At 47.9% G+C, this 22,426-nt stretch overlaps 1 pseudogene; it reads right to left on the reverse strand.

The window, feature by feature from the left end:
- Window positions 1-16,411: 16,411 nt before the first annotated feature.
- Window positions 16,412-20,052, reverse strand: LOC115519912 (annotated as a pseudogene).
- Window positions 20,053-22,426: the final 2,374 nt, after the last annotated feature.

The following is a 22,426-nucleotide window of genomic DNA, read 5'->3' on the forward strand; positions in this document are numbered from 1 at the left end:
GTCCTCATCAGTAAAATGGAGGGAGTTTATTGTCTACCCCATATGGTTTTTGTGAGTCTTAAGTGAGGCAGTCGATGTGAGCCTCATTAGTGCTTGATCATTATTACCTACTAGACCGAATCTTTCCCTTTGGACAGAATGTTTTGAAGGACCCAAGGCCATACTCATTTTCATATATTATTTCCACTTTTCCTTCTTTCCCTCCTTCTTGGCCAGGAGTCCCCAGGACAGTTCCTGGCACGGAAGGCCCTTAATAAATTACTTTTGAATGAAAACTATTTACCATTCCCTAATTTTTTCCAGCATTTTGCTAATCACCTTGTTTTATTTCTGCATCATTCTGACTATTGGTCATGTCACTGTTGATGTGTTTCTATTTTGTCCCTTTATCTACTACTCTGCTCAACCCTTTGTGTCTCAAATGTGAATAATTGAAATAGTCTTGTTTTACTTAAAATCTTTTAAAATATCAATAAATTCCAATATACTCCTTCTGTTGGACTTAAAATATGTTACTTGTAGTATAACTTAAATATGTACAAACACAATAAGGCCTAAGTTCCATAAGCTTATCTCATTGTAAAATCCAACAAATATGTCAGTAAACTCAATCAAAACTACAAACCCAACAAAACACAAAATGACAACATTAACTTAGTGTGTTGGTTGATGTTTACTTGATGTTCTGCTGAAAATAAATCACTCCTGTCCTGATTATGCTTTAATTGTTACGGTACAAGATTTTTTGGCTTGTATGATGTCTTCTTTGCTGATAGAATCCTCTCGCTATTTTTTTTTTTATGTTTAGTTTTGAGAGAGAGAGCACGAGAGCGAGCACAAGTTGGGGAGGGGCAGAGACAGAGCAGGACAGAGGATCTGAAGCGGGCTCCACATGGACACAGAGAGCCCGATGCAGAGCTTGAATTCATGAACCATGAGATCATGACCTGAGCTGAAGTCAGAGGCTCAACTGACTGAGCCAACTGAGCCACCCAGGTGTCCCTCACTCACTGTGCTTTTATTATTTATTTATATATTTACTTAAATTTATTTATTTATTTTGAGAGAGAGAGCGAGCAAGCATGAGCAGAGGAGGGGCAGAGAGAGAGAGAGAGAGAGAGAGAGAATTGCAAGCAGGCTCTACTCTGTCAGCACAGAACCTGATGCAGGGGTTTGATCTCATGAACCATGAGTTCATGACCTTAGCCAAAATTGAGTCCGACACTTAACTGACTGAGCCTCCCGGGTGCCCCATCCTCACTGTTTTTTTAAAAACTACAATGGAGTCATGGCTTATGTAGTGACTGAAATCAGCTTGAAATACACAAATTGAGTAGAGTCGAAATCGCCCGTGAAAACTCCCTTAAATCACCTGCAAAACAAAATGGTCCCGCGACATCTTCACTTTTATGAGACAGCATCACGTCGCCCCAGTCGCGCTGGTGCACTGTCTCAGGGTCAGGCTCGCGTCCACCCGTTAGCCTAGTGGCCACTGATGAAGACAGTAGTGCTACTTGGCTGTCATGCCTTTGAAAATGGGACGTGTCTTCCAGACCGGCGTGGGAGGCTGTGTGACAGAAGGAATCCGCACGCCACGGAGTGACAAGCCTTAGACAAAGACGCGTATTAAACACATATAAAGAACGTGAACGGTCTGTATTCTGATGGCTGGGAGGCATGTGTCAGAGGCTGCCCGCACAGATGGCGCGATTCCCAGAGAGATGGCTACCGATCTGCTGGTGAACGAGGGTGCTTGAGTTGAGGTATCACACGCAGCACGAATATCCCGTCTCACTAGGCCCTTCCACTTGTATAGACTTAGAACAGGTGAAGGCACCAACTCGACCACCGAGCAGGACAGGGAAGCATCTTAACCATAAGCCAACCAAAGAGACAACATCTGTCTGGAGTAAGGATTGAAAGGCCGAGGGGAGAAAGATGGGGGGTTTACCCAGTGAGGTGACACTGGGTGTGGAGGGTGGGTTTGGTTTCCCTGGGCCCCATGCTTTTTTTTTTTCTTTTAAGTTTATTTATTTATTTTGAAAGAGAGACATCAGGCAGGAGAGGGACAGAGAGAAAAGGGGACGGAGGATCCGAAGTGGGCTCTGTGCCGACAGCAGAGAACCTGATGTGGCACTTGAATTCATGAACCGTGAGATCATGACCTGAGCCAAAATCAGCCACTTAGCCGACTGAGCCATCCACGTGCCCCCGTTTTCATTTTGTTTTGATGATAACTTTATTTTTCAAATTTTATTTTATTTTATTTATTTTTTTAACGTTTATTTATTTTTGAGACAGAGAGAGACAGAGCATGAACGGGGGAGGGTCAGAGAGAGGGAGACACAGAATCTGAAACAGGCTCCGGGCTCTGAGCTGTTAGCACAGAGCCCAATGCGGGGCTCGAACTCACGGACCGCGAGATCATGACCTGAGCCAAAGTCGGACGCTTAACCGACTGAGCCACCCAGGCGCCCCTCACATTTTATTTTAATTCCAGTATAGTTAGCATACAGTGTTATATTAGTTTCAGGTGTACAATATAGTGATTCAACACTTCCATCTCTCATGCAGTCTGAACCAAAGAGTGAGAGAGAACGAGCTGGTGAGGGGCAGAGAGAGAGAGAGAGAGAGAGAGAGAATCCCAAGCAGGCCCAGCACTGTCAGATTTCACACACTGGCAGATCCCAGGAACTGTGAGATCATGACCTGAGCTGAAACCAAGAGTCGGACGCTTAACCAACCGAGCCACCCAGCTGCTCCTGAGCCCCAAGTTTTGAATAACACGGTCCCTTCAGATTAAAGCAGCCCAACCTTGAGGAAGTTACTTAACCTTCCCCTGGCTCAGTTTATTCTGCTGTAAAATGGGCTATGGTACCTACCAATGGGTTGGCACGAGGGTTAAATGAGATCATCTCTAAATCACATAGCACAGCACCTGTTACACAGTGTATTAATTTGCTAGGGCTGCTGTGACAACAGAAGTTCATTGTCTCATGCTTCGGGAGGCTATGAGTTCAAGACCAAGGTGTCGTCGGCAGGGCGGGGCTCCCTTGGAAGGTGCCAGGGAAGGATGTGTTCCAGGCTTCTCTCCCAGTTTCTGGTAGTTCCTTGGGAATAGCCTAGCTGTGGTCTGTGAATGACGTACCCCTTGTGTGTGTCTGTGTCCTGATGTCCCTGTTCAAAAGGACCCCAGTCATATTGGATTAGGGGCCACTTTACTCCAATATGACCTCATCTTAACTGATTACACTTGTAATGGCCCTATTTCCTTTTTATTTATTTAATTTTGTTATTATTTTGTAAAAAACTTTTTTAATGTTTTTATTTATTTTTGGGACAGAGAAAGTATGAGTGGGGGAGGGGCAGACAGCGAGAGAAACACACACAGAACCCAAAGCAGGCTCCCACGGGACTTGAACCCATGAACTGTGAGATCATGACCTGAATCGAAGTCAGACGCCCAACCGACTGAGCCACCCAGGTGCCCCCTCGGTGGCCCTGTTTCCAAATATGTTCACCTTGTGAGGGACGTGAAGTTAGGAGTTCAACACAGGAATTGGGGCAGGGGCAGAATTCAATTCATAACACATAGTAAACACTCAAGTGGTGGTTATTATTCACAATACCTTCTTCAAACACGTTTTCATGGGGGTATTTTTGTAGCCAGGTTTGCATCTTTTTCTCATCGTCTTTCCAGGCCTTCATTATGTCTAGAAAGAAAGTACCCTGAGAGCAGGTGATTTGACCGTGGGGTTCAGTCCTGTGCTGTCTAGGGTCTAGGCAGCAGTGGGCCCCCTGGAAGCCCCACGGAATGTCTACAGATTAATGAATGAGGTCTGTTTCTCTCCTCCTTTCTATTTACTTATTTTTTATTTCTCAGTGGCCAGCCTTCCACCTTAGTTACCTTTTCTAGATTGCGAAAGCATTAAAGGCAAAAGACATGAAACCAAACACATTTTAATTTCCTTTGTTGATAATTATTAAATCCTCCATAATCACTTGCTTCCTGCAGCCAGTGAGAAACCCAGCCAGATGGCAGAGGGCAGCAGAAGTGCTGCTGGGGGTGGGGGGAGTGAAGTGCCTGTGTTGGGGACACTTAGAGGCCTTTCTGGGCACTTCCCGGGTGCTTGATTTTGGCCAGAGCTGGGTATTTGGAATGCATGTGGCCCAACTCTACTCTGAGAGTCTGGGAAGAAACCAGTGAGGTCAGTATTGGCTCTACAGGTTGAAAGTCAAAGTCAAAATGAAGAGCCACAGGCCTGGAAAGGTACAGGGACTTTATCTGGTCCTCAGAAAGGTGTGACGGATGCCCCCCGCATCTGGCGCAATGATTCTCTGCACACCGCCAGTGCGGGCCCAAAAGATGTGGCCACCTGTGTCTGATGGCTCCTGGTCTGAAAACAGGTCAGGAGTTGTGTGAATCTTGGACTCGGACAGGAAGTGGAGTGTGAAACGCAGACAGACCACGCTGTGTATTTGAGAGACCCAGAGACGGACTGTCGTAAGCTAAGTAGCTCTGTACTGGTGCCCGGACTCAACCCCCCCACCTTCCGGTGAGAGAAAAGAGTGAAAACACCCTAATAGTGTGCTGGCATCATCGCGGTGCAAATGCATCTATCCATCTGCCCAGCCAGCTTCTCACCGCTGTAGAACAGATGTTGCACATGCACACAGCCCCTGGCAAGAAACAGGAAGGATCCAGCCGGGTGGGGGCTGGGGTTCAGGAGAGGCAATAGCAAAGCAGTGACACACTTTCAGGCTACTGTTACCACTTGGGACCAATGAAAACAGTGTGGGCTCATCCTTGCCCACTTCTTTTTTAATTAAGGATTTAACTGGGTATTGAACTCGACTTAAAAACGTTTTTATGGTGGAGCAGCTCAAAAATACGCAGAAGCAAATAGAGGAGTGTAATCATCCCCACGAGCCCATCCCTCAGCCTGGACAATCATTATTCCACGGCCGTCCGGCCCCACGTACACGGCTCTACCCGCTTCCGCTGTTTCTACAGACTGAATGTTAACACAGAATGAAAGTGTAAGTGTTCTGCCTCAGGTACGCTGTTAAATTTATGGAGCTTCTTTGTTCTCACACCCTGAACATTCACCTGAACATTCCCGAATAATAAATAGGACGACAGATGATTTTCTTCTATATTACGGAGGCAGAATTCGGTGGCCAGTAAAGCAATATTTGAGGAAGGCGGGTGTGTGGAGGGTACGTGAGTTTGAGGTTCTAGAGGCTGGACATCTGAGAGGATGGGGTGGGAGGCAGATGATCCGGGCAGGGGAAGCACTGAGGAAAAGTGGAGAGAAGGAGGCAGACATGGGCAACGTCTGGCGGAAGCCAGCCTCAGCACAGACAGCACGGCAGGGCTGGTGGTAGAGATCTGGGGAATCATCTGCAAAAACGTGGCAGTGAAAGTACGGACTCCCAGAGGGAAGGCTCTGTGCGGAATAGAACACCACGGTCTGGGCTTGGGAGGAGAACTCACGTTTTCTGGGCAATCATGCTCCATTTTGCAGGAAGGCGGAGAGGAGGTGCTGGGGAGGAAGGGCAGGTGGAGGCCACCTGTTTGATTTGACTAGATCTTGCTGCAAGACGTCAAGAGCTGGTCATCACGCCACGGCAGGAAGAGACTGGGATGCGTCGAGGGAAATGAACATTTGAGACAGCTAGGACGGACTGGGGCGGGGGAATGGAGAGGGGGGTGGCTGTCTGCCTATCCAGAAACCAAGCCCCTCTACCCACATCAGAAAGTGTCATTCTAGCCGAGAGAAAAAGAGAGAGAGAGAGAGAGACAGTAGGGACAGAGACAGAGAGACAGGGTATGCGTGGGCAGGGAGCACCTCTGCAGGTTTAAATTTCTAACTTCAGGGAACATCTAGACCCTCTTTTTTTTTTTTTTTTTTTTTAAAGCTCCCCTGATTAGTTCAGGCTCACCCAGGAAAATCTCCCTGGAATTAACTCAGTCAACTGCAAATTAATTACATCGGCAAAGTCCCTTCACCTTTGCCGTATGAGGTACCACAATCACAGAAGTGATGTCCCGTCACCTTTGCCATATTCTAGTGGTCGAAAGCAAATTACATGTCCCCCTAACACTCAGGGGGAGGACTTTATACGAGAGCACACGGGTCATGGGGGGTTGTCTTCTGCCCACCGCCACCATGCCTGACAGATCACTGAGTGTTAAAAGCTTTTATTTTGTTTTACTTTTTTTTTTTTTTTTTTTTTTTTATTTATTTTTGGGACAGAGAGAGACACAGCATGAACGGGGGAGGGGCAGAGAGAGAGGGAGACACAGAATCGGAAACAGGCTCCAGGCTCCGAGCCATCAGCCCAGAGCCCGACGCGGGGCTCGAACTCACGGACCGCGAGATCGTGACCTGGCTGAAGTCGGACGTTTAACCGACTGCGCCACCCAGGCGCCCCTTGTTTTACTTTTTTATGTCAAAGACATTTTTGTCCTCAGGTTTTCCACCAGTGAAAAACAATAGGACACTGAGTCCTTGGACCAGCGCTCAGGCTCATGCATAGACCCAAGCGTCAGGAGAGAACAGATTTGAGAAAGGAAGAAACGTCATGTTGTTTTCATGCTGCTCCAGTTCTGCCGTGTTTCAAAAAAAAGTCAGAGGAGGCTACCGGTCAGCAGACAATTAGTGAGAGCACGAGGCACTGCCCTTCACTTTGTGTTGCCGGGGACACGAAGATGAGATGAGTGTGTTTCCTGATCGCAGAGGTCTTTACAGTTTTCCGTGGGAGATCGCACCCCTACTCTTGATACAAAGTGGCCTAAAGGTCATACCTTAGAAGATGTAGGAGGCAGACCACACTTTGATGATCCACACACCTTGCAAGATGTCCTGTGGTTTCTGGTCACTCAAGCACCCCTGGTCTTTGGATCGCCCTGGGGAATATGCTTCAGGGAGGAACACACAGACTGTTGGTGCCAGGCGGTGCTTGGGCTTTGGCTGACATCTGGTCAACCCCACAGTCATAAAGCTGCACAGACCTGCAGTGTGGAAGAGACAGACCGCTCCAGTGAAAAGTCGGGTTTTCCAGCTCTAACTTCCAGGGGTTATTCCAAGTGTCAGGGGTGTGAGAGGAGCAGAAGGCGTTCAAGAGAACTGACGAAGAGTGTTTGGGCTGGGAGTGGACTCTGCTCCCCTCCCGAGGCTGGCCCAGCCCAGCCCACCTCACCCCCAAGTCTTTGAAGTGCGCTACCTGGATGGTGAGCTAAACCACGCTTGGCAGGAGGGAGGGAGGTTGTGTGGTCTGGCAAAGAGCAGAGCGGAGGGGCAGAGGGACCAAGCCTGAATCTGCAGCTGACTCACGGCACCTCTCGTGCCAGGCCGTTTCACCATTCAGTCCAGATGGAAAATGAGGAAAAGACCCAAATCAGGATCTCACTGAGAAATCCAGATGCCTTTCAGGAGAATAAACAAGGCAGCCTGCTCTCTGCGGTCTCCATTTCCCTGTTTCTGTGCGAGTGTGTATGTGTCCGTTTCTGGACCTTAGGGGGGTGTGTGTTAGCTTTGATCATTTCTCCGTCCCCCTTCCTCTTGCTTCCTGTGGGGATCCGCTTCAGGACTTGCTTTTGGTCTCAGCTTCGGTCACTGTCTTCAGGTATGACTGGGTAGGGCCCATAGTAGGGTGCCCCTGCCCCCCACGTCTTCTTTAACTTCTTCGGTTCAGATGAGGTCTGGGTTTCTGCCACACCTTCTGAGCGGTGTGCCTCAGCAAGCCTCTGCCCCTCGTCTTGACAGTGGAAATGATGGGGGTCGGGGGAATAGAAAAAGCTCTTGACCTGGCAAAGGCCTTGCAGGGCCTCCGGTTCCGTCTGTTGCTGAAGCAACGGCATTTTTTTTTTTTTTTAATAGGCACTTCTGGTACAGGAACAAAGATCAGCAGCAAAAAATCACTCCTTTCAAGTAAGTACTCTTCTATGGCCTTGGCTTTCATTTTTCTCTGCTACTCTTTGTTTCACACCCGAGATACTTATATAGGCCAGCCTTCTTCCACCTTTCTACCATTTTGTCCTTATTTACTCAGGAAAAACACATCATTTTTTTTTCTTGGTCTCCCTGTCCCTTCCCGTTCTTCTTCACTCAGGGTGATTTGGAGTGAAAAATCCCTTTAGCATACTGCCCACTAAATGGATGGCCTTTTGGCCTGAAGTCTCAATTCACTGTGGACAAGGAGAGCATTTCCTCTTGGCCTTAACTCCCCCCGTCGGTGTATTCATCGTTCCCTTCTTACCAGGCATCGTGATGGTTGTTCTGCCTCTGCTCACGGGGAGCAAGTCTCAGTGCCTTGAACCCTCCCTGTCCAATCACAGTGATTGGCTCAGGGAAGGACACCTGACCCCGTCAAGACTCATTCCTCAGTGAGCTGGGCCCACTAGACCCTCGTTCAGACATGTGAGCGAAAGGTACAGATGGAAGAATTGGTCGTGGTCACGGGAGCTGAAAAGTCTTAGCGGAGTCTGGGATATTGGGCAACAAGGTGAACAGGCACTCAGTGGCAAGTGAGGAGGATGCGGCTGATAAGCTGGAGACCAGTGAGAGTCACCCTGGTTTTCTTGGATCCTCTGATGTTTTCCCCATGATTCCATGACACTCCATGACATGATTCCAGTATTCCCTCTCAACAGCCCCTGTCACTCCTTGAACTCGTCCGAGAGGGTTTCTGTTCTTTGCGATCAAAAGGACTTTCACTACAACGTCTTCGTGGATTTTTGGATTTGGAGTGGTGCCGGGCGGTCCCTGACGTCTTCTTCCGCCACCTCGAAGAGTGTTGGGATTGTGTATGTTTATGGTACGTTGACTCTGCAAGATGCTGTGTGGTAAGAGCTCATTGTTTTGTCAGCTTTCAGGAGCAGAAATCTCCCACTCTTAGGAAGCTCTGACGCTGGTCCTCTCGCTGAAGGTTGAACCCCTCTTCCATTATGCTTTGTATTCCCTCTGGGAGCCCTGTAGCTCTTTCTTTTTCCAAAAAATTGTACGGGTTCTAGGAGACCAGAGATGTTTTTTCTGCACCTAAAAACTCTGAGTTTCTCACGGGAGATGTCCTGGAGATAGAAAAATCTCTTTGGAAGCTTTAAGCCATATCTTATCCTTGAAGGATGCTTTATGTTTCAGAACCTGACCATGTCCTTCTGAGAATTCACCAAATGTTCACAGACATCATCTCTTTGGTCCTTCTGACAATATCTGGTTAGTTACGTGAACCCATTCTACCAGCCTGGAAATAGAAGCCGCAGGAGGGCCGGTTGGCAGTATCGATCTCTGAGGCAAGCCAGCATTGGAAAGCCGAATAGAATGCTTCTTTTCCCAACCATCACAGGCTCACTGCCAAGCTGCCAGCTAGAGACCTAAGCCTTGGGCAGACCTTGTTTCAGGGTGAGTCAAAAGCGTGAGGGAATCTTGTCCACACATGCCTAACAAGGGAAAGGCCCCCAACAGAGATGTTTCAAGGAGCTCTGTCAGAAATTTGGGAGATCTTTGCTCTACTCTAGGAGAGAGAGAGAGAGCTCATCAAATTGGAGGGTGCGTAGCTATCCGGGAGATGAGCAGGGGAAGAACTTAGGGATGCCCTAAGACCCTGTCTTCATTGTCATGGTCAGTGTTTATGGAGTACAGAGTTGTAGCCTTCATGATAGGCTCAATATACATCTAGTTCTTTAACAATAGATCTGCTAAGACAGCACGACTGCTGTCCTGGGCATCTCTGTGATGTTACCTTAGAAACCAGCTAAGCCACTTCTTTGATTTTCTCTAGCACCTGAGAATTAAACTCTTCACCCGGACCAATACTTTCAGCCATTTCTTAATCCAAACCAGTACTGTTGTGGAGGGAAAATTTAGAATGAGAGAGAAAATAGCCTTTTGGGATACCAAAGGTCTTTGACATTTGGTGAGTTTGAGCATCCCTACGCTCTTAACATTTAATCATGGGCATATTCCTGAGTGGGAGCAGGATTAAGGCAGATGGTGAGGGGCCTTAAAGCAACTTGCTCCGTCCTAGATCCTCAGCCGTAGTAATTTTCAGACGGTTATACGAAAATAGAATTCACAACGGATCAAGGTTCACGTTTATGGTAGAGGGTCTATGTGGGGCTGGGTAGTAGTGTTTCTGTGGGGGGCCTAGGGTAGATGCCTTACTTAGGGTTAAGGATGTCAGATAAAGCATAAGATGGTCAGTTAAATTAAAGTTGCAGATAAACAATGAATAGAGTTTAGCGTAAGAATGTCCCATGCAATATTTGAGACATACTTACATCGAAATTTGTTGTTTCTCTGAAATTCAGATTTAACCAAGTAGCCTACGTTTTTATTTTTATCTGACAACTCTACCTGCTCTACCTGGGGCAGATCAAATCCCCGGCATCTCCGGATTTGTGCGGAGGTGGTGTGTGTGGATGTTTACACGTAGGAGGCATGGGTACCAAAGCACATAAGAAGGGTGTGTCTGTATCTTGGGAGGAAACAGTATCTGGGTCAGAAGTCATATGAGTGTTTTTATTTTTATTTTTTTGGCTCTTGAATGGTTCCAAAATTATTAATTTTCTATTTCCAAACACTTCCCAAGAACTTAGAGATCCTTGGAGTGCTCCAAAGGCCCTCGTGAAACTTGGGCAATGGGTCTCCTCCATTAAACTTCTCCACGAGGTCATTTGGAAGAATGAGCTAGCTGGGATTCTTTTTTTTCAATTTTTTTTTTTTTTTATTTTTTTTATTTTTGGGACAGAGAGAGACAGAGCATGAACGGGGGAGGGGCAGAGAGAGAGGGAGACACAGAATCGGAAACAGGCTCCAGGCTCCGAGCGATCAGCCCAGAGCCTGACGCGGGGCTCGAACTCACGGACCGCGAGATCGTGACCTGGCTGAAGTCGGACGCTTAACCGACTGCGCCACCCAGGCGCCCCAGCTAGCTGGGATTCTTAGCGTGTGGATCTTTCCTTCCTCTTTTTATCATTATCTAGAATTGTTCTCATTAAACCCCTCTTTCTTCTCTGTGATGAGCCACCAGAGAGATGAAATATGAAGACAGAAGCTGTAGGAGCTTGGGCACGGCTGGGGGAAAAAATAAATGGCCTCTTCTTAGAGGTTCCGGCGCAAGAAAGAGGGGCATCGGTGCGGCGAGAACAGACTCTGGGCTAGGACTCAGGGAAAGCTGGCAGGGGATGAGTCAATCCGTAGCAGGTCTAGGAATGGAAGCCTCTCCACGGCTGGCTCTGGGCTGTGCAAAGGGAGTGGCGAGTGAGGGCTTTTAGCTCCAGGCTCAATCCTGGAGGAGGAAGGGGAGGGGCAGGCAACATTACAGGTTGCAACTAACTCCAAAGCATTGCCCAGAGCTTTTTGGTTGCCCTGGAATAGAGGGGTAAGCTCAACCGCCAGTCTGGGGTGTCTGGATCTTTTTGTTCAAGGCGGATTTGCCCCTGTTTGATGCCGGTTGTCAGAGGACTTGGCCAGGGTTAAGTAGTGTTAAGTGCGGGACAGGGGTGAGGAGGCGGGCTGGTCCCAGGTTTCCTGTCCTGGCAAGCTCTCCCTGAATGCCTGGGTAGCACATGCTCTCTGGAACCGAGTGTTCCTGTGACATCCAATGCAAGCATCTATCTGTCCCTCTCCTTGGTGGCCTTCTCTGGGGATACGCTGGTCCCAGTTCTGCTACCTGGGAGCACACACCCTGTGTCAGCATGGGGCCACCTGGGGCCACAGGGTGGTCGTTCAGACCCACCAATGTCTCATTTCCCAGACCCAGACAACACACCGGGTGGCAAATTCTGGAAAACTCGGGTTTGGTCAAGCTGGAGACTCAACCTGTTAGTGCAGGTGGAGGACAAGATTCCTACTGGCTTCCCTGTGCCTCCCAAGTTCCTGGCCAACACAGGCACCAGACTCTGCAGACTCTGCCAAGAAGTTCCCTTCTCTTTGCATCTTTGACTCCCATTTAATTGAGGGCCACAGAAAAACGGATACATCCCTTTGGCCTCAGTTTCCTCATCTGTAAAGTGGGTGGTACTGCATCCACTCCCGGTCTCAAACTAGGACATTCCCTTCCTAAAGCCTACGATGATACAGTTTAGATGTAGAGTAAGGATCTCTTTGCAAAGGCTCTTGGGGTTTGCCCCTAACATATCTGTCTTCTTAAATTTGGAGAGTCATGGAGATCTTGAGGTATAATTCTTGGGAATGTCAAGGATTTAGTGCATAGCAAAGTATCGATAATGTGTTATCGCCGGTGGCTGGGGTCGGGGCTAATCTTAAGCATTTGTATCTTCTGCATGAGTGGGCATCACTTGTGCAAAGAGAAGTAAGCATTACTTTGGAAGGCTGTCTTGAGGGGAGCCATCCAGCCTCCCCTTTGCTACCCCTTTTCTGGAGGATGCTGACAGGTGAGCAGATTTGTGTGTGTGTGTGTGTTAGGAGCCAGGGGTTCGATTCTGTGGCCTCTGGAAGACCCTTATGACAGATGAGTCTGTGCTCAGTGCACACAGCTAACTCGTACCTCTCTGCAGGAGCATGTTGCCAGGAGCCAGAGCGGGAGGAAGAAGAGGAGTGAGAGTGGGAAAGGAAGAATGGAGGAGGGGGAGAAAGGAGAGTAAGAGAGAAAAACCACACTGTCATGGAAAGCTTGAACCTTCCCTTTCAGCCTTTCTCTTGTAATTAGTCGGTGCAGCTGGAGGGGAAGACGTTTTGGTGAGTTGCAACTTGTTGGACTCCAGTCCTCAGGATGTTGAAGGCTTGCTCAGTGTCTGGGGAAAACTCAGTTCTCAGATGGCCCCTCCTCCCTCTCTGTCTTTTTATTTCAACTCCCCACCCAGAGGGGGTTTGTGAAGGGTTGGAAACTTTCTAGTGTCTTGGCCAGGAAGCCTTCTACCTAGGGCTGGCCTGGAGGCGCTGGGGAGGACCTGGGTGAAACCGGATTCCCTCCACCAGGGATCTGGGAGCCGACTCCGCAAAGGTCTCAAGGTCTCAGAGGAGCAGTACAGAGGGTAGCGAAGGAACAGGGAGGGGGCCGCGCTCCAGTAGGGCAAGTGAGGTCTGGTTGGTTCCTCCCAGGCAGGGATCCTCTTGCGATCCCGGGAGTGTGGTGCCAGCGTCTGCCTCCTCTCTGCATTGCAGGCTCCAAGGCCATCAACGAGGGCGACTTTTATGACTACGGGTGCCCAGGGTAGTGCGCTTGAGTGGCCTGATGGGGAGAGCAGGGCCTCCAAAGACAGATGACTGGATTTGAATCCTGATTCTCTGCTTACCACTTGAATAACTTGAATAACTTGTAGCCAGTTGCTTAATTTCCTTGTGTCTCAGTTTTCTCACCTGTCAAGTGGGTAGAAGGTAATCTACCTCCTTAAGAAGGGTGCTCAGCAGAGCCCCTGGTGCACAAGCACGGTTATAAGCTTCTATTATTACTGTTCTCACAGGAGACCGCAAGGATTTTGCTTAGGGACAGGGCACACCCACCTTTGGGCCCCACCCGGCAGCAGGAACCGAGATGCTGTGCCAGTGAGAACTTCTATCTGTAACCAGTCGGTATGGTCCCTGGAAGTGGAGGCACTGCCTTTGCATTGGACCAGAGCAGGGCTGCTGGTGGGGCTGCCTGGAGGTGACTGCGTGGGAAACACGGGACCCTGAGGGTGATGCGGTCGGCTCTGCTCCCGGCTTGCTAATCGCTCCTCTCCCGCTTATCCAGCTGGCCGTGTCTGGCGGCAAGAGCTGAATGCCTTCGTCATCACGTGTCAGCCAGGTGAGCGGCAAGGGTCACGGGGGAACAGAAAGATTCTTCAACGTCATCTGATTTGCCTTTGGTGGGAGACGCTTCTCCCTGCTGATGGGCCTGGCCACCGGCCATCGCAATAGCTGTCGTTTACGGGGGATCTACTCAGCGCCCTGCGCACTGCGATCGGTTCACGTCTCTTGTCCTCACATCTACCCTGAAAGAAGGGATAGTCATTCCTAGGTCGGAGATGACCAACTGATCATCCAAGGTCAGGCTGCTCCTAAGTGCTCCGTGAGCATGAGGATGAATTGTAGGATTCCCAAGCTTGGGTTCCTAATAATGTTAAGAGTAACTGACGTTAACGGAGCCCCTGCTACGTGGGTGATTTTACTGACGATTTAACACCACCCATGGAGCCGTGCCTCTCTTACAGATGGGGGTGTTGTGGGTGGGGAGGTCAGACCAGACGTTCGGGTCGCTGTAATAATAGCTAACATTTATTGATCGCGTCCCATATGCCTGTTGTGTAGAATACAATACACGGCTTCACCTATGCGATTCTTACAGCAATCTCATTTGACGTACGACAAAAGTGAACCTGACTTTCTCGGTGTCACTGAGCAGCAAGTTGGAAGAACTTGGGGTTCCGAATCCTGTTTTTCTTGATGAGCTGCCCACGGCCTCCTGCATCCCCCACTTCCTCTCATCTCCCCAGGGTTTCAGGAGACAGTTTCTCCTAGTCCCTGTCTCTGTCCCCTTTCTGAGGGGAGAGAGAAGTTTGCCCAGTGTCCATCTCGGAGCAGGGCCACTGAGGTCATCAGGAACCGGCCCACCCAATTTTACTTCTTGTCAAGCAAAAGGCATTTTGTTTATTTACTCATTTTTTATTGTTGAGTTTTTAAAATTTTTATTAAAAATTTTTTTAAAAATGTTCATTTATTTTTGAGAGAGAGAGAGCGTGAGCAGGGGACAGGCAGAGAGAGAGGGAGATACAGAATCCAAAGCAGACTCCAGGCTCTGAGCTGTCAGCACAGAGCCTGACGTGGGGGCTCAAACTCACGAACGGGGAGATCATGACGTGAGCTGAAGTCGGACGCCCAACCTACTGAGCCACCCAGGCGCCCTATTATTGAGTTTTAAATCTTAATTCCTGTATAGTTAACATAGCGTGATATATTATATTAGTTTCAGGTGTATATATAATATAGTGATTCAACAACTCTATACGTTGCTCAGTGTTTACTGTGGTAAGTGTACTTTTCATCCCCAGCAACTATCTCCCCCACCCCCACCCGCCTCCCCTCTGGTAACCATTGGTTTCTTCTCTAGAGCTAAGAGTCTGTTTCTTGGTTTGCCTCTCTCTCTCTTTTTTCCCTTTGCTCATTTGCTTTGTTTCTTAAAGTCCACATATGAGTGAGATCAGAGGTATTTTTCTTTCTCTGACTGACTTATTTCATTTAGCATTATACTCTCTAGCTCCATTCATATTGTTGCAAATGGTAAAATTTTATTCTTTTTTATGGTTGCATAATGTATATATATATACACATTAAATATACATATATATGTATGTATACATATATACATATGTATATATACATATATATACATACCACCTTCTTATATAATATAATATATATTATATATATAATAGTGTGTATATATACCATATATATATATACCATATATATACCATATATATATATATATATATATATATACACCACCTTCTCTTTATCCATTCATTTATTGACAGACACTTGGGCTGCTTCCATAGTATGGCTATTGTAAACAATGCTACAGTAAACATAGGGGTGCATGTATCCCTTTGAATTCGTGTTTTTCTATTATTTGGGTTAATACCTAGTAGTGCAACTACTGGGTCTTAGGACAGTTCCATTTTTAACTCTTTGAGGAACCTCCATCCTGTTTTCCACCGTGGCTGCACCAGTTGGCATTCCCACCAGCAGTGTAACGTGTTCCTTTTTCTCCACATCCTCGCCAACACTTGTTTCTTGTGCTTTTGACTTTGACCATTCTGACAGGTGTGAAGTGATATCTTACTGTAGTTCTGATTTGCATTTTCCTGATGATGAGTGATGTTGAGCATCTTTTCATGTGTCTGTCGGCCGTCTGGAAGTCTCCTTTGGAGAAATGTCTATTCGTGTCTTCTGCCCATTTTTTTAAAAAAACGTTTATTTATTTATTTTGAGAGAGCAAGCAAGAGAGTGAGAGGTGCAGAGAGAGAGGGGGAGAGAGAATCCCAAGCAGGCTCTGCACTGACAGAGCCCATCCCAAGAACCGTGAGATCATGACCTGAGCTGAGATCAAGAGTCTGGTGCTCAACTGACTGAGCCCCCCAGGCGCCCCTTCTGTCCATTTTTTATTGCAGTGTTTGTTTTTTGGGTGTTGAGTTGTATCTGTTCTTTATGTATTTTGGATACTAACCCTTTATCAGATATGGCATTAAACAAAAGGCCTTTTAAGTCGACAGGCCAAGCCAGTCATCTTCAGAACTGCTCTGTTGCTCTTTGCTTTCTCTATATAGCCACTATCCCTGCTGGGGCCCTGAATCCATGCCTTGTGCTTGGATAGTTCCAGAGCCCACAGGATCAGGGCTGTCATTCTGTCTTGTGAGAGAGCAATGGTTCTCGTAAGATGCACCCTCCTCCTCCTCCTCCCTTTATCCTTTCTTTACCTGTCCATCCTCCTCCCCAAGCCCCTCAAAGGATCCTATTAGCTCCCTCTTGCTGCTGCGACAAATTACCACAAATTTAGTAGATTCGAACAACACAAATTTATTCTCCTCTAGTTCTGGTGTCAGAAGTCAGGAATGAGCCTAAAGGGGGCCAAAATCAGGGCGACAGAAGGGATGGCTCCTTCTGGAAGCTCCGGGGGAGAATCTGTTCCTTGCCTCTTCCAGTTTCAAGCTGCCAGCATACGTTGGCCTCTTGGCTCGCGGCTGCCTGACTGTAGTTTCTGCTTCTGTCATCACTTCACCCTCTCACCTCCACGTCGCTACAGCCTGCCTCTCATAAAGACCCATGTGATGGCATCATTGCATCCGTTCAGCTAATCCAGGACAATCTCCCCACCCCAAGATCACTGGCTTCCATCTGTAAAATCCCTTTTGCCATATATGGTCTCATTTTCGTAAATTATGGAGATTAGTGCATGGACATCCTTAGGCAGCATTATTCAGCCTACCACAGGGACACTTTGTGCTTCTAGAACAACTCTCTACCTACCTGTCTGTGCATTATACCAGCACATAAAGCTACTATCTACCAAATATGGACTCTGGGCTTGGAGCTGGACCAAGCACCCTATGCGCTTCACCTTGCTGGCTCCTTACAACGCTCTATGACACTGCCACTGCTAATTTTATTCTCGTTTCAGAGGGACAAAACTGAAGCTTGTGATATGTGACTTGCTTGAAGTCACACAGGGTGTAAGTCAAGGACCTAAAATTTGAACCCGATCTATTTCATTCCAAGATCATTCTCTTTGACATCCCACTCTCCCTGCCATGGTAGCCAGCCCCTAAGAAGGCCCCAATGATCCTTGATCAGTCCCTTTGTAGGTTCCCTCCCACATTGAACCAGAATAAACCAGTATGACCAATGGAATATCATGAAGGTGAGGGTGTGTGTCTTCTGAGGCTAGTGCATCAAAGACATTGTAGCCTTTGCCTTACTCTCTCTTGGACACTTGCTCTGGGGAATTCGTTGCCATGTCATGACTACCCTCAAGCAGCCCTGTGAAGAGGTTCATGTGCTGAGTCACGAGGCTCCCTGCCAACAACCAGCACCAACTTGTCAGCCATATGAGTACGCCATCTTGGAAGTGGATACGATAGTTCCAGTCAGGCCCTCAGATGACTCCAGGCTGGGCTGACTGACATCTTGATTGCAACTTCATGAAAGACCTAGAGTCTAAGCCACCCCAGCTAACACGCTCTCAAATTTTTAACCCACAGAAACTGTGAGATAAGAATCATTATTTAATAAATCTTTACTATTTTAAATATTTAATAAATACACACATATTTCTTAATTGGCTTTAACCACTACTTCTTGAAGTCATTTGTTACGTAGCTGTATGTGATGAATACAAGGCCCTGGGCAGGTTTTGCTCTGAGCCCTAGCTATGTCAAAAGAGGTGCTAGCCAGGCCTCGACCCTCTGAAGCCCACGTTGCATGCCAGCAGGTTAGCCACTCAGCCCTTGAGTGGAGAACCCAACAATTCCAGAAGACTCCCCATTCCTGAGCCACTTTCCACAAAGAACAGAAATATCTGCCATCTGCTACCTTGCTGTTCTAAAACCATCAATGTTCCTTAATGGCTACAAATGGTTCTGTCAAGTTGAGACTCCTTAGTCTGGCATTCACCCTCCCTACCCCCTCCACAACCCTTCCAGTCTCGTTTCTCATTGCTCCCAGGCTGACCCTTTATGCCTGGTCGAACCGAGGTGTTCACCACAATTGCAATCTCTTCTTGGTCTGCCCGCACGCCCTTCTTGCCCCTGGTCACCTGCAAATGAATGAACAAATACAGATGTGAGATCTGCTAAGGTACCAGAGGCTAATGATGGATGCTTCTGTGTTCAGTGTCTCAATCTGCACAACAAGCCATTTTTACAGAGAGGCAAACAGGTTAAATGAGCTGCCCGAAGTCCCAAGGGAAGTAAATGATGGAGTCAGGCCCACTCAGCCCTGTGGCTGTAAGTTCAGTGTTTTTCCACTGCATCGTCTTACGTCTGACTCATTATTTCTATGGAATTTTACAGTTTATAAAGCCCCTGCTTGTTGTAATTTTTATTGAAACTCACAACAACCCAGTGTGATAGATGGAGCAAGAATTGGCCGCCCCATTTCACAGATGATAAATTTGACGTGAGGAAGAAGATTTGTCCTCATGGGAACAAGTGTCAGAGCTGTGATTCTCACTTACGTCTCCAGATCCATGGCTCTTTCTTCTGCCTTCTTTTTGTACTTCTCCTTAAACCTACCACAGATTTTTGCATATAATTGATGCCCGTTGCATATTTATTTGTTGGCTGATTGATTAAGATTTTAATGTAGTCTTCAGAAAGTGGTGCAAAAGGGGGTCTGGTGTCTATGGAATCGCCTGTGATAACTGAGACGAACTTTACAAAAGAACTTAAATAGGTATAGCAGCAAGGTATGAGGGCAGAACTCATATGGAAAAGGCCAATAGTCAAGGAAAGTAGACCAAGGGAAGCTATGGAATTAACTATGCTGGGAATCTCTAAAAATGGCCCACCCTCACCTGGGTCCAAGAAAGTATTGTTTATTCTTAGGGGCAGGAGGATGGACAAAATGAGCCATGGAGGCCCTGGGTGGCCCAGCATCCATGACTCCATGATATGGTTATCATTGGTATCCATGCTGATGATGGAGAGGAAAGAAGAGGAAAAAGCTTGTGCCTCTTTCTTTTGTGGATACTTCTTGTCCTGAGTACTCAGGGCTTCTGTTGATGAAGAAACCATTCTACAAAGAGGTCCTTTGAAGACAAAGTCAGACAGGATCAGGTTCCTTGGGCTGTAAGGTCTCATAGGTTGTCTTGTCCATGCACCCATCCTTAGAGATACCAAAATACTCCAGTAGGTATTTAATATTTGCTGACTGACTGAGTGAACGTTATATGAATGGGTAGCTGTGTCTTTCTTCTCTCTCTGCCGGGCTCTGATTCTGTTTCACTTGTCTTGGACACCCACTGCAGTTCCACCTGACCTTGTTGGGAATCCTTCTGCCTTCCAACCCAACCAAATCCAGTAGACTCTTGACCTGCCCTCTGTGGACATAGTTCGTGACCGGCTCCCCCAGCATCATCTTGACTTGGGTTCTTTTTTCTTTTCTTCGTCTTTTTTAAAGCCTAATCTCCATTTTATTTTTTTCTAGAGAGCCATTGTTCTTCAGTCCTTAAGGACTTAGCTCTTTCCGTGGGCTTTGGTGGAGGTCGTGGGGCAGGACCTGTGGGTCTAAATCAGGGTGTGGGTGTCCTGGTCCTTTTGTGCCTCACAAGAGTGGTTCCCGAGTCCTGAGTACCTTGCTGGGAATGGGACCGCTCACACAGTAACACAGTAATGGAGTGTCACATGCAGCTCGGGAAGCACACAGGTGTTGAAGACACTCACTTTAGAAGTGTCCTTGACCAAGGTGGCCTCCACCGTGTTCTGAATAATGAACTTGTTAATGGCCTTGTCTTTGGCCACGCAATGGGCACAGCTGGTGCAGTGAGTAGGCTGCACATGGCATGGTCCTTTGTGGCATGACTGTTACTCCTTCTTTCCTTGGTCATCTTGGAGGTGAGGACCCGAGAGAGCTTGACCTGGGTTCTTTTTTAATTTATTTTTTTAACGTTTATTTATTTATTTTAGAGAGAGAGAGACAGAGAAAGACAGAGAGAGCACAAGTGGGAGAAGGGCAGAGAGAGCAGGAGAGAGAATCTCAAGCAGGCTTCATGCTAGCGCAGAACCTGACTTGGGGCTCGATCTCATGAACCATGAGATCATGACCTGAGCCAAAATCAAGAGTCAGATGCTTAACCGACTGAGCCATCCAGGCACCTCTGACCCGGATTCATTCTTCTTTCTTTCTTTCTTTCTTTCTTTCTTTCTTTCTTTCTTTCTTAATTTTTAAGGTTTATTTATTTCTGAGACAGAGAGAGACAGAGCATGAGTGGGGGAAGAGCAGAGAGAGAAGGAAACACAGAATCCAAAGCAGGCTCCAGGCTCCGAGCTGTCAGCACAGAGCCCAACGCAGGGCTTGAACTCACAAACCGTGAGATCGTGACCTGAGCTGAAGTCAGTCGCTCAACCGGCTGAGCCACCCGGGCGCCCCTGACCCGGATTCTCTCTTTTTTTTTTTTTTAAATTTTTTTTTTTTAACATTTATTTATTTTTGAGACAGAGAGAGACAGAGCATGAACGGGGGAGGGGCAGAGAGAGAGGGAGACACAGAGTCGGAAGCAGGCTCCAGGCTCTGAGCCATCAGCCCAGAGCCTGACGCAGGGCTCGAACTCACGGACGGCGAGATCGTGACCTGAGCTGAAGTCGGACGCTCAACTGACTGAGCCACTCAGGTGCACCACCCCCCCGACCCGGATTCTTAAAGAACCTTTCCATTCAGATTCATAGCTTACTTGGAGTAAGACCTACAAAGAGACTCAAGTACAGCAGAGGAAGCCTTTTGCACCCAGCCTCCCTTTCAGAGCCCAGCCTGCTGTGTGTATCTAGGAACTGTGAGGGTGACAAGGCCGGTCCTCAGATCACATGGAGTGGCACCGTAAATCTCCATCTGGGAGCCAGGAGACGTGGGCTGAATTTGGAATCTTTGACACGCCAGCCAGTGAGTGTGACCTTGAACAGGTTCTTTCTGCTCTGGGCCCTGGCCTGGGTTCCTCCCTGGGAACGAAGGGGTTGGGGGCCTTGCATTCTGTTTATCCACTTAACCGCCGTTCCTGCTCAGGTATGGAATGATGCAGCAGTGAACAAAATAGAGTTTCTGCAGCCGCAGAGCATACACAGATGGGGAGGCTGACAAGAACCAAATAAGGCAGCGAGCAAGTAGGTAACAGATGTAATGCAGGTGAGGTGAGTGTGCAAAAGCTAAGTACAGCAGGTAAGTGGGGAGCGAAGGATAGGACCTCCCTTAGGTAAGGTCAGCACGGCAGACATCACCCAAGAGCTGACATTCGAGCAGACCCCCGAACAAAAGGAGAGGACAGTCCATGCATGTGTCTAGAGGAGTGGCTCCTCAGGAGAGGGACAGCAAGTGCCAAGGCCCTTAGAAAGGGACCGGTTTGGTGTATTTAAGAGACCACAATGAGGCCAGATGGGGACAGAACACAGAGAAGTAGGCAGGGGGCCAGACCACGGTAAGGACCCCAGACTATAGCCTGAGCGACTGGGAAAGCCATCAGGACACTGAAAGCCAGGGTCTGGCACGGGCTTACTTGTGTGTTAAGAGGGTACATTGGGGGCGCCTGGGTGGCTCAGTCGGTTAAGCATCCAACTTTGGCTCAGGTCATGATGTCACAGTTGGTGAGTTCGAGCCCCGCATTGGGCTTTGCACTGACGGCGTGGAGCCTGCCTCCAGATTCTGTGTCTCCCTTTCTCTCTCTCTGTCCCTCCCCGGCTTGTGCTTTCTCTCAAAAATAAATAAACATTAAAAAAAAAAAAAGGTACATTGATGCCCGAGTTATACAGCCATGGGCTTCTCTTAGCCCTAGGCTAAGCAGTTCTGGCTTGGCAGGGGCGGGCTGGGATAATCCCAAAGCTAGGTCCTGCCCGAGAGGCAGACTTTGTGATCTGTGCCAGGACAGACTGCTGGGACCTGTCTGCTCAGGTCTCATCCTGTCACTGCACCTGAGCCTCCGTCACAGACTCACCAGTGTGCAGGAACACAGGGCTACTGACAAATTCACCCACACCTCCCAAACAGTAGGCCACAGCGGCTGCTAAGTGAACGTGTGGATATTAACTTCGGGGCTAGATGTTTGGTGTCTCAGCCACTTCCAGATGACCTGTTCTTTCCTCTCCAGAAAAATCCTTCTCTTTTCACACCGCTTCCGTCTGATGGTCTGCATCCCCGTGTTTATTCCACTGTTTAGTTCCCTTTTCTTCCTTATCTGTCCATCCTCTGAGGCTTACATCTGTCTCTTAAAAGCCAGA

The sequence above is a fragment of the Lynx canadensis genome, chromosome C1 (assembly GCF_007474595.2).
Source record: "Lynx canadensis isolate LIC74 chromosome C1, mLynCan4.pri.v2, whole genome shotgun sequence".
NCBI classification, from domain to species: domain Eukaryota; kingdom Metazoa; phylum Chordata; class Mammalia; order Carnivora; family Felidae; genus Lynx; species Lynx canadensis.